Below are 12,197 nucleotides of genomic sequence, written 5' to 3'. Positions count from 1 at the left end.
GATGGGATGGTGAGACTGCATTCAACTCATAGAGTTGGGGTTACCTCTCAGGCAGTAATGAATACTTGCAATCACTGAGATACTGTATTGAGGAGATGAAGCATCCTTTTATGCTGCCAGAGTTACACAGTGGTTGTGCAGTGCGGCCTCATTGGTGGAAAACATCAATGCACAACCAAAGACACAACCCATTGTGTTTGTGCATCTGCATACACAATTCACCATGAGCAAATAAAGTGCATCCATGTGTAATGAGCATGAGTATTGAAGCACAACTGTATGATTTGAGCACATCCATGTTCAATCTGCATCCACATACAGTGCATCATGTGCAAAACTCACCTGCAACCTTGACCTGAATGTAGGTGCTGCACTTGCATACCTCCATGCAGGTAAGGATAAGTGCTTGAACACTCGGGGCACTCTTCCACACTTTGCAGCTGCTAAAATATATTCTGAACTGCTCATAAACTCTTGTAGGATAATTACATTTTTCCAAGTATGCTCTTTCCCTTAATTGCCCTCTTGGCTTTTCAGTTAAAGGAGGATAAGTTTATTGTAAAAGGAAGCAGGATGGCAGGAGACAGTCAGAGATGGGGAATTTTGAGTAAGGTGTGAGCAAGAAGGCTTGAGCTGTGATTCCTTGGTGCTATTCAGATGGTGAATATAATCCTGGTAGAATGTGGGTTGAATCTTTTGTTGTCCAGATGCATTTCAAATGCATCCGATTAAGTTTTGGGGGAGGCTGCTAAAAACCCCCACTTAACCCAGAATAATCAAGCTCTGGTTTTCCTCTCAAATTTTCCTAAAGGTTTTGCATTGTCGGTGAATAACCGGTGAATACAGTCTGCCCTCCTTATCCACTGATTTTTTATCTATGGATTCAAGTATCCACATATTGAAAGTATTAAAAAAGATTATAAATTCCAAATAGCAAACATTGATTTTCCATTTTATATAAGGGACACCATTTTGCTATGCCATTATATTTAATGGGACTTTAGTATCCACGGGTTTTGTTATCCGCAGCGGGTCCTGGAATCAATCCCCAGTGGATAACAAGGACCCACTGTATATTTATTTTATTAGCATGTTATTTTAGCATTTCTATTGTCTGTATTTTATTGTCTGGTTTTGATTATATATGTTTTATGTCCCACTCTTTGGTGGAAAGGGCATTATAAATAACCATTATTATTATTATTATTATTATTATTATTATTATATTAGGCCCAGGATAAACCAGGCAAAAACTCTGCATGCTTTGAACATGTTTGGAATAAATCCGCATCATCCATCTTTATTTGCATGCCAACACGTGCGAGCAACAAGAGATGCACAGAGACGCGGTCCCGATGAAATAAATTAGTGCAAACACCAAAACCGCAATGTGTGAGTGAGATTATTTGAATAGCTGTGCTAAAACAACAACAACAACGTGAAGTTGAAGGCTTTCGTGGCCAGCATCCATAGTTTTTTGTGGATTTTTCGGGCTATGTGGCCATGTTCTAGAAGAGTTCATTACTGATGTTTCGCCAGCATCTGTGGTTGGCATCTTTAGAGAATGAGAATCTTCTCTGAAGATGCCAGCCACAGATGCTGGCGCAATGTCAGGAATAAACTCTTCCAGAACATGGCCATATAGCCCCAAAACACCACAAAAAACTGTAACAACAACAACAACATCTGAATAAGGCCCTTGCAGAAAAGAACAGGGATGGTGCAAGCACTAAATGTCTCTGTTTCCCTCTCTGGGATGCAGAAGAAATGAATGCAGAGCTTGCCTTCCTGTGGAAGCTAATCCCTGAATGGGAGCGAGCGTTGCCAACCCAAAGTGCCTCGTTGTACAGTTCGCTTTCCAGGCTTGAGTCTGCGGTTTGGTTTCTTCCAGAGTGGGAGTCATTTCTGGAGCCGAAAGAAAATTAGCCGACATTTGCTCCTTATGGAAATGGTGAAGCTGTAAGAAAAGAGAGAAGGAGGTTGGGAGGAGTGACGTGGAGGTGAAAGAAAGTGTGGGTTGGCTTGCAGGGTCTCCAGTTCAGGACTTGCAAGACGCTTGAGGAGGCCAGAGTTTGGCAAAGTTACTGTTTTGGACTCCAAATGCCCTGAATCCATCTGTAGCTTTCATAAGCTCTAAAGCAAATGGGCAATTACCATATATACTCAACTATAAGCCAACCTCATGTTTAAGTCAAGGGCAAGTTTTGCGTCCAAAAGTACAGATTTTGCTAAGACCCATGGATAAGTCAAGGGTAAAGTTTAGGGGCATATAGCAGAGCATCTAAAGGATGAAGCAAAGCAAAACAATGTCAAAGAACTTACAAAATTCCAGCAGACATAACTCTTTTTGCTTTCACTCTTAAGGCTGGATGGATGAGAGAGTAAAGGGGTAGATTATACTTTTGCTTTTCGCCAGAGGATGGTTCCTTCTTTTATATAAGAGTTAAGATACAGTACTTACATTGATCCATGGATAAGTCAACTCAGTTTTTTGGGGTCAATTTTTTGACCTAAGTTTCTAGACTTATACATGAGTATATACAGAAAACAACCACGGCTTCAGATCAGCTTCCAGGGTGAAAAATATTGCTTTTACTGTCCTTAATCCAGTGATGTATTTGAATGTGGGAAAGTTATGGGACTTGTAGCCACATGGGATAGGCAGTGCTGTATTGTTTTCACTGAGCTGTTTTTCAGAGCATCCCTGTCTTTTACGTTGGATTTTATTCTTGGGCTGTGTGCCTTCAAGTCATTTCCGACTTATGGAGACCTTAAGTCTTGGTTGAATGACCAAACATTGGTGGTTGCACCAAGGCATTGCATTTGCTGCAAGGGAGAACTGTTTGCAGTTCTGTGCAAGTCTGTGAAAAATACAGCTATGACACTGTAATCCAGAGTCCCACCAGTGTAGCATCGCCATGGCTTTCCAACCCACATATCTGGCCTCTAGCTCCACATCCCAACCATGCAACTGCGCTGGGAACCAGGGGGAAAGTTTCACAGAACAACTCAGTTTGGAACTTGGGAGGGGAAGCTTTCTTGGCGCTGGCTGTTCCAGCACTTTTTAAAACATGCCGCATTTTTGGAAATTGGACTCTTTTTAAAAACAAATAAGAAAGAAATCTCTCCTTGGAGTCCCAGGTTAGATAGCCGAAAGCCTCGTCTTAGCTATCGGCAGCACATCTCAGGCTGAGTCCCGACAATGAGGATTCTGTCTTGCTTCTTGGCACCAGCGCCAGGCCTCTGTTGCACTTTGCACATAATTGTGAAGCGTGAGCCAGAACGGTTTTCGACTCCTTTCTCTGTAACCATGTTGGCTGGGCAGACCCAACAGGAAAAAAATAAAATAAGAAGAAGAAGCATTAAAGACAGCTATTTTTGTCCCCCAAAATAGGCTTCCAGTGCCTCCTCCAAATGTCTCTGGCAAATTTCGCAGTGGTTTTTTCTTCCCCTTCTCTTTTATTTATTTTCTCATGCATTCATCCTTTGCCTTTCTTTCTTTCTCTCCTGCCATTTTGAGACCTAAAATCCTTTAATAATCCTTTTCAAATAGGGAGGTCTAGGGTTCCCAGATATCCATATTCCTTAGAATGAGAGGGAGGAATCTCAGGGCAAGAGCACTCCCTTCCAAAACTAAGCATATCTATATAATTTCCCTCATTTGTAAGATGTGATGTTTCTTTAACTGGGTGGCAGACACTGTACAGTTATTGTTGATGCTTCATATATGGCATCAACCCATGCAACGATGGCCTCATGTGCATTGCAGAATTAATAATAATAATAATAATAATAATAATAATAATAATTCTTACCTGCCTCTCCTCTCGGCTTGAGGCAAGTTACAACATAGTTAAAACTCAACCATTACATAAAATGCACACATTGAGCTGCATCTCTATGCAATAATAATAATAATAATAATGTTTTATTATATCTCGCTTCTCCAAATGATTGAAGCGGCTTACACTAAAAATGTATTTTTTTCCCTGTCAGGTCTGCCCAGCCAACATGTTTATGGAGAAGGGAGCCGAATGCAATATTTGTATTACAATACTTAAATATAAAATCCATGTTTAAAGTTCATGATTAAAAACTGCCTGGATTAGTGCAGTTTGACACCACTTTAATGGCCATGGCTCCACCCTGTGGAATTCTGGGATTTGTAGTCTGTTGTGACACCATGGCTTTCTCTGACCAAGAAGGCCAAATATCTCACAAAACTACAAATTCCTTGGCAATGAACCAGGGCAGTTAAAGTGGCGTAAAACTGGATTAATTCTGCATTGAAGATGCAGCCATGCTGCATGGCATGTTAGCCATTCCACATAATGGATTGTGTGATAGTGCATTGCACAGTTTCATGGTTGTGCAATGGTTGCACGGATGTACTATGAGGAGGCGTAGTGCAACTAAAGTGCAACTCCATCAGTATGAATTTCCTACAGCTCTTTGGTGCAGCTTGTATGTCCATAGTTTTCAGACCATGACAAATGAAATCTCACCCTCCAAAAGTAGCTTAGCTAACACAGTAGCCATATCCAATGACTTAAGTGCTATCTAGTATGGACAAATGAACCCATAAAGAACCTCGTAAATCATACTATCCCATCTCGGCACTAATGTGAGTTATCTATCTCTGTAGAGATAGATATTTCCATATATCTCTATACAGATACTTACTTCTATCAGGGATGGGCAGCCACAAAGGAAGAAAGGCAAAGAACTGCACTGGAACCTTGCAAAACCCGATCTATTCCTGCCTGTCCATTACCCAAACTCAGAATTGCACTTTTAAGAAGACTGAATACAATGGCATTCATTATATGCCTCCGTCTTAAAAAGTCACCTTCCAAACTCTGCAGATTAGTCTGTAAGGTTTGGACCAAATCAGTTTCAAGTATCCCTTTCACTTTTGCAATCAAGGTGACAGCTCAGCCGCAAAGACCCCCAAAAGCACCCAAAAAGCAATCAGCACTTTTCCGTTCCTGATGCTCACTCCGTCTCCAAAAAAACCAACTCACAAGGTGAAACAAGACATTAAGGGAAATGCCTATTCCTTAGGATTGACTCATAGTCTCACTCGAAACAAGACGTCCTTAAAAATAGATGCCTCCACAATTAGAGGGACCAATTAAACCTGTGTTTGCCTTCCAATAATGCATAAAAACATTAAAACAATTATATTCCAATAAAGTCCAATAAAGCCAGCGTGAGGGTAGTGGTTTGAGCGTTGGACTACGACTCTGGAGAGCAGGGTTCGAATCCCAGCTCAGCCATGTAAAACCCACCAGGCGACCATGGGCACGTCACACTCTCTCAGCCTCAGAGGATGTCAATGGCAAACCTCCTCTGAAGAAACTTGCCTCCCAAATCATGATAGGATTGCCATAAGTCAGAAGCGACTTGAAGGCAAACAACACACAGAGAGAGCAATAAAGCTCATTAAAAATGGCTTGTATTATATTTTTACATTGACGTGAGTATAAATGCTCTTTGCTATTGCATCAGTGTTGACTGCCTGAAATAAAAGAAAATGTATATTTAAACTCCAGACAGCCGACTCATTTTCAATCAAGTAATGAGCCATTCCTTATAATAATACACCCCAACTTTGGCACATTTTATAGAAGTCTTTGGATGCTATGGGGGGGAAAATCCACTCATTTTATTTATAAAGTATAAAGTATTTATATAGTATTTATAAAGCATGGATCTCACAGGGGATCCTTTCCAGTCCCCCCTCCCCACGAGTTCAAAATATCAAGCCCCATAGGCTTGAATGGGGTGCATGCATGCGGGGGGTGTGCCATGGGCGCGCGCCCCATTGCCGTTAATGGCAGTCGCCCCTCCGCGGATTTCCAAGTCCACAGATCTCAAGTCTGTGGACTTGGAGGGGGGGGGGTGACTGTAGTGCTGTTTATGTTGGCAATCTCATTCTGATAACATTTTCCACGCAAGATACAGAGGCAAGGAAAATGATGTGCCGGGACAAACAGACTCCTCTCAGCTCTCTTCATGAAACTTGGCCATTCTCAGTGCTCTCATATTTGCTTCCCAGGCAATATTTGGAGTGAATCCTCCCAAGTATCCCCACAAATGGTTTTTCCCCCACAAGAGGGATGGAAAATTGAAATGCAAGCCCAAGCGACATTTCCAAAACCATGTCGAGGGAGGGTTTGCACAATCTCACATCTTCCATACGTCCCACTCTGACGGCCCCAGAGCTGAGCTGACTCAGGCAAAACTGAAAACCTCAGAAGTCCTCTGGCATTAGACCCAACAAATGATTTTCCAGGAACAACAGGGAAGAAATCAAATTGCAAACCCCTTGGCCGGTCTGGCTGGGAAACCACTTAGCAAGAGGCCTTGCTCAGCAGATGGGAAGACCATTGTGAATCTGTAGGTTTTTTCAATCATCACTTTGAATCTTCTCTGCAAGAAAATGATTGAAAGTCCTTTTCAAGAATTCCTGGATGGGGAAAATGTGCTGGGTTTTTCTTCCTCTCCTTTGTAATTCACACTGTTCTTGTTGTATCTTTTTTCTTATTCAGAACTTGGAAGTAACTAGTTACCGATATCTAGTTCCTTGTTTTTGTGCCACGGAAAGGATGCGATAGCTTTTTGGTGCTGCGTCATCTGGATGCAGCACCAGAGGAGCGCTGTGACGCCACCCGCCATGAGGTGGGGTGCATGGCATCACGATGGCATGGGGCTGAGTTGATGCGTGCGTCTTGCAAACACCATGCGCCCACTCCACCCCAATGCTGGACTTTATCACTGGTCTGTTGAGGCTGTTAGTCTCCCTACCCCAATAACCTTTCTCAGGTTCCAGAAAAGGTTATTCACTTTTGAAGGACGGAGAAGGTCTGTAAAAATAACTTTGGGGCAGCACATGGCCTGTGGGCCACACTTTGCCCATCCCTGGTCTGTTTATATGACAGACAATCACAATTTGGATCTAAATGCATCTGAGGAAGCAGGCTCAAGTCTGTGAAATCTCATGCTTCCAACATCTCTCCTTCAGGTAGTCTCAAAGGTGCTGCAAGAGTCCTTTGCATACTAATTTTCCAGACTCACATGGCTATGTCTTTGCATTTAGATGTGACTTCTCCTCCTTAAGGAATTGGATCCCATTCCTTAATGGTGACAAATCTTTCTTTCTGAGAGTCTGTGGTTGTTTTCTCATTAAGAAATATGACTGCATACATCTCAATAAGCAAGCGCCTAATTAACACCTGATGGTGGCCTTCCCCACGTGGCACAATGGAGATTTCTCAGGCAGCCAAAATGATTTTGGACTGCTTTGCTCCTCTGGCGAACCCCCGCCATTTGTTTTCCTGACAACCCCCAATGAATTTGCAACAAGGAATTTATTCCTTTGCTGGTTACACATAGGTAATATGGGGGGGGGGGTTAATTAGAATTGCTGCCTATGAGATATCACACAGTTTTTATAATTCTTTCTTTATTGGGCAATTAATTTTTTTTACCCTAATGGCACTGTGACTTATTTGAGAGAAGAACCAGGGCTCAGGTTCTGCATGGTGCCTGCGCTGTGTAAATCAATGTTCACATCATGGTTGCATTGCACCACCTGTCTTCTGCATGCGCCTGCCTCTTATCTTGCTGTGCAATGGGGAATGCATAGTGGCTGCTTCTCTAGTGCCAGGAAAGCAAGGTGTCATTCCCACTTACAGATAAATCGGTGTGCAATCCGAATCGATTGATCAGTTCAATATTGGATCATGGTTTACACTACAAAGTCTCATTATTTTGCTAGCTCCCCTACATGGTACCATCACGGCAGCCCTTTGTTGGATACAGATGGTGCAAAACTGCTCTATTTCCCATTTACCTAGGCCTCTTTAGGAGGACATACTTACCTTACTGAATTCTGAGCCTGGTTTCTTGGAAAGGTCAAAAGAGGATCAGATGCCAAAGCCCATCTAGTTATTTGTCCCTCTGTCATCTGCTAACTAGTGTCCACTCACTCCAGGGTGGCTCTTTTGAATTTCTCCAATGCTTCTTATGCAATGTGATTCCCAAATCCTAGAATCCCTTTGATATCAACTCTTCTGTCTCAGGAATCACCAGGATGGGAATTCAATGCAAGTTGGCAAGCAATTAATTGCTAATAACGGCCGGTGGCTTTGATTCCATCCCAGAAGTCACTATTAAGGCCGGCTTCGCTTAGTTCCCGAGTTGGGAGAGGTGGCGCATTCAAAGGCATATTTTGAGTTTGTATTCAAATTTGATGCCAATTATTTTTTAGGCCCGCAGGGGGAGAGCCGGCGCCCTGCAGAGGATCCAAGCAGCAAAATCTTACGTTCCTGCTTCTAAGATGCTTCTCACCACCTCCTGAGCACTTTCCAATTTGACCATTTTATGAGGTGGTTATTCCACAGTAAGAGCCGACCGGTTAAGGTTTGCAAGTCTTTTCCAGCTTGCTCTAAACTAAGGGCAAGTTTTATGAATAGAAAAATTCATAAAGATTCTCTCTGTTTCAGAGTTGATCCTTTCCAAGAATGTTTAAGGAGAACTGATTAAGGTGATCCTTCCTCTTCCTTCATTGGAAATTTCATTTCTCTACATATCCATGCCTGATCAGTCTCTGCTTTATATGGGGGGTGTTGCACAAGGAGGTATCTAGTACCTCTTTGTGCAATTGTTTTTTCTGGACACACAATGGTTGCCAGTTGGCACTAGGCATCAGTTCTACCCTCTGTTCTAAACAGATACTCATTGGCCAGGGTGAGTGAGTGTGTGCATAAAGTTGTCCTTCTGTTTTGCAGACTTTGAATTCACATCCCTTGCTTACTCGCAAGGGGCAAATGGAGGGACTTAAATGGGGCACGTACTTGTGGCACACACCCATGGGTGCCCACAGGGACATGCCAACATTTAAGCCAATATTGGTGGATTTCTGTTTTCTTGGGGTGGTGGTGGTCCGGAATGGATCCCCTGCAAAAGTGGAGGGGCGACTGTATTTGGCAAGACCACTCCCTCATACCATTATTAGACTGGCAACCATCATGCTCACAGATGTCTTGTCTGCTGGTGGAAAACCATGCCCTGACAATGCTGAAGAAGATCTTGGCCATGATTTTTAGCTGTAAGGCTCTTCTAGGAGGGTATGGTTTTACATTTAAACACAGCTTCAAGGGTGCCCACTCAGGGACGTAGCCAAGGGGGGGATCTTTGGGGTCCAGACCCCCCTTCCGTTAGATAAAATGAATGGTGTGTGCTGCTGCGCCACCGCACCCAAGTCCCATTATAATGGTGGCACTTAGTCTTGACCCCCCTTCCCAAAACTCTGGCTATGTCCCTGGCCCACTCCAAATTAGCCCCCTAAAAAAGTCCAAAAGTGACCAGAACAACACTCCCAGTCCCCAAAATGTTCCTCCAGCCCTCCAGCTGTGTTCTACTACAACTAAGCTTGAGGATATGGAATGACAATGCTCATGCCCTGCCCTCCATAAACGAACATAAAAAGGACCCTCTGGATTTTTTTAGATCAGGGAGATATAAATAGATAGAAAGCGAGAAAGGAAAGAAACACTCACACAAATGCACATGCACAGAGCCATGTCAGGTTTGGCATTTAAGACAGCTTGCAGTGTACATGCGCACATATGCAAATGCCTCACAGCCCAGCAGAGCCAAACCAAACTGCTCATGCAGCAGGAGAAGGCAAACTTTCAAAGCTGCACTCTCTGGATTTTTATCCCCCTCCTAGCTTTGTGAAATTGCATCGTGGAATCCAAGTGTCACTTTAAGAGAAAACCAATTTATGGTGCCTAATTTATCTTGGCTGTCCCACTTCTGCTTCTGCCTCTTCCCCCCTTTTCTGCTTGACTATAAAGCAGATTTGTGTGGGTTAGGTTTTTTCTTGGTTGGGTTTTATATTTTGGCAGGACCGGTTTGGGGGTTAACGTTCCATCTGGTGCCCATTGGAAAAGTTCCCAATGGAGCTGCTTCAGTTACGAATAATGAGTTACTGATGGAGAGAAACCGCATGGAAAGAAGAAAGAGAGAGAGAGAGAGAGAAAAGAAGGAAGAGGGGATGGTGCTGTCAGGAGAGGAACGAAGGGGAAACAAGACCCAGCCAAGGGACCATTTTGTAGATGACGTGGCAGCAAACCCAAGTTTTTGTCTTAATGCACACTCCAGAGCTGAAGCCAAATCTGGATTTTCCATGAGACTGCTTGAACAACCTTTTATTCATGAACTATAGCCGGGATCCTATATCATGGCTGTATAGTGGAAACCTACATTCATATACAGTGGATCCTTGTTATACGCTGGGGTTTGGTTTCAAGATCTCCCGTGTATAACAAAATCCGTGTATGTTCAAGTCCCATTAAGTATAATGACATAGCAAAATGGTGTCACTAATAAAAAATGGAACATCAAGGTAAATTTATACTTTTTTGGTACATTTTCAAACCGTGTATGCTTAAATCCGTGTATAAAAAATCCGTGTATAAGAAGGGCCGACTGTACAGTTGGTCCTCGGTATCCACGGGTTCTTTATCCATGGATTCAAGCATCCAGGAATTGAAAATATTATTTATATACATGCACACATACATACATAGTCTTTAAAGAAAGCCCTGATTTTGCCATTTTATATAAAGGACACCATTTTACTATCCATTATATTTAATGCGACTTGAACATCCACAGATATTAGTATCCACAGGAGGTCCTGGAACCAACCCCAGCAGATACCAAGGGCCCACTGTAGTTACACACCAGTTGTGCTACTTTACTTTGCTGCAATGGACTGTATATTTTAGCAATGCCCCTGTTGCTTGTCCCATTGTGAAACAGGGGATGCACAGGGGCTGATCCTGAGATCCCAGTGAAATCAAGTGGAGCACCAAGGAAGATTTATGTGCCATCTTGAGAATGTGCAGCAGCTGCATGGTTGAAATCCTGATGGTGAGTCCCAGCCCAAATCAATTGCTGAATGGTAGGTCAATTCATGGGCAAATGGAGTTTGTTCAGGGGCTCTACTCTGGTTGGGACTAATAATAAGATTGAGGCTCATGCAAAATAGTTGTGGAATTCTGCTTGCATCACTATGACCTGACTAAGTCTGAATTCAAAAATATAGCCGTGTTAGTCTGTAGAATCAGTACATAGAGAGATCTTGTAGCACCTTTGGGACTCACTGCACTCACTGCAAGAAAGAAGTTGGCAGCACGAGTTTTCGTAGACTCCAGTCTACTTTCTCAGATGCATTTTGTGGAGTGGAAGCCCAGGACAGACATATATATGCCATTGGTATGTGATGTGAGGCTAGTCCCATTGCAAAACTGGATCTGCCACTTCATCTCCATGCACAAAGACATAGGTAACTGGTTTTTGTGCATGGAGATGAAGTGGCAGATCCAGTTTTGCAATGGGACTCCATAAACAAAAACCAGTTTCCTATGTCTTTGTGCACTAACAACCATCATTAAAATTGGTCCATAACTTCATTTCCATACACAAAGGACTTGTAAATTGTATTGACACCCTCACATACCAATGTCACATATATATGTCTGGGATTTAGACGTCTGACTGCTATGGCATATATCTCTGAGGAAACCCCACAGTGGTCAGGGAAATGGGTTCATCCCAGGCAACATCCATTCTTCCAAATGTTCCAGCAGTCAGTTTAGGTGAGAAGGTTACTCAGTTCGTACCTCATTGTGAATGGACCAAGTTTGTATTTCCCAGATCTGAACACAAACTGAAACACAGTTGGACATGCCATTCTGTATAGTTTGGATGTTTTCAGTTCACTGACTCATCCATTGATTCAATAGCTTTACTCTAATTGGGGTTAGCAGCTGGATTTAGGCCAGTGTATAGAGAAAATATGTGTATTTGGAAACATTTGCATACATGCTATTTTATTCAACCAGGGGTCAAAAATCACTTGCAAAAATATGCACATTTGAAATAAATGGGCACCAAAATGCAAGCATTTGAAAAGTACAAGCAAAATTGCATACATTTCAAGGGTGGGGAGTGCACATAAATATATTTGAACAGTTACATTTCCCCACCCTTTTTAACCATAATAAGATGTAGCACCAGGACGAAACAAATGTGAACGGTGGGGAGAGGGGAAAAATGAGAACCCAAGTGAAATTGTGTCTGACAGGTTTGTCCAGCCCCTAGCTAAGAGTACGATGTAT

The sequence above is a fragment of the Sceloporus occidentalis genome, unplaced genomic scaffold (assembly GCF_023333645.1).
Source record: "Sceloporus occidentalis isolate IW3139 unplaced genomic scaffold, rSceOcc1.0.p SCAF_13, whole genome shotgun sequence".
Classification (NCBI taxonomy): Eukaryota; Metazoa; Chordata; class Lepidosauria; order Squamata; family Phrynosomatidae; genus Sceloporus; species Sceloporus occidentalis.
The sequence above is the reverse complement of the archived record's forward strand: the minus strand, read 5'-3'. Positions refer to the sequence as shown.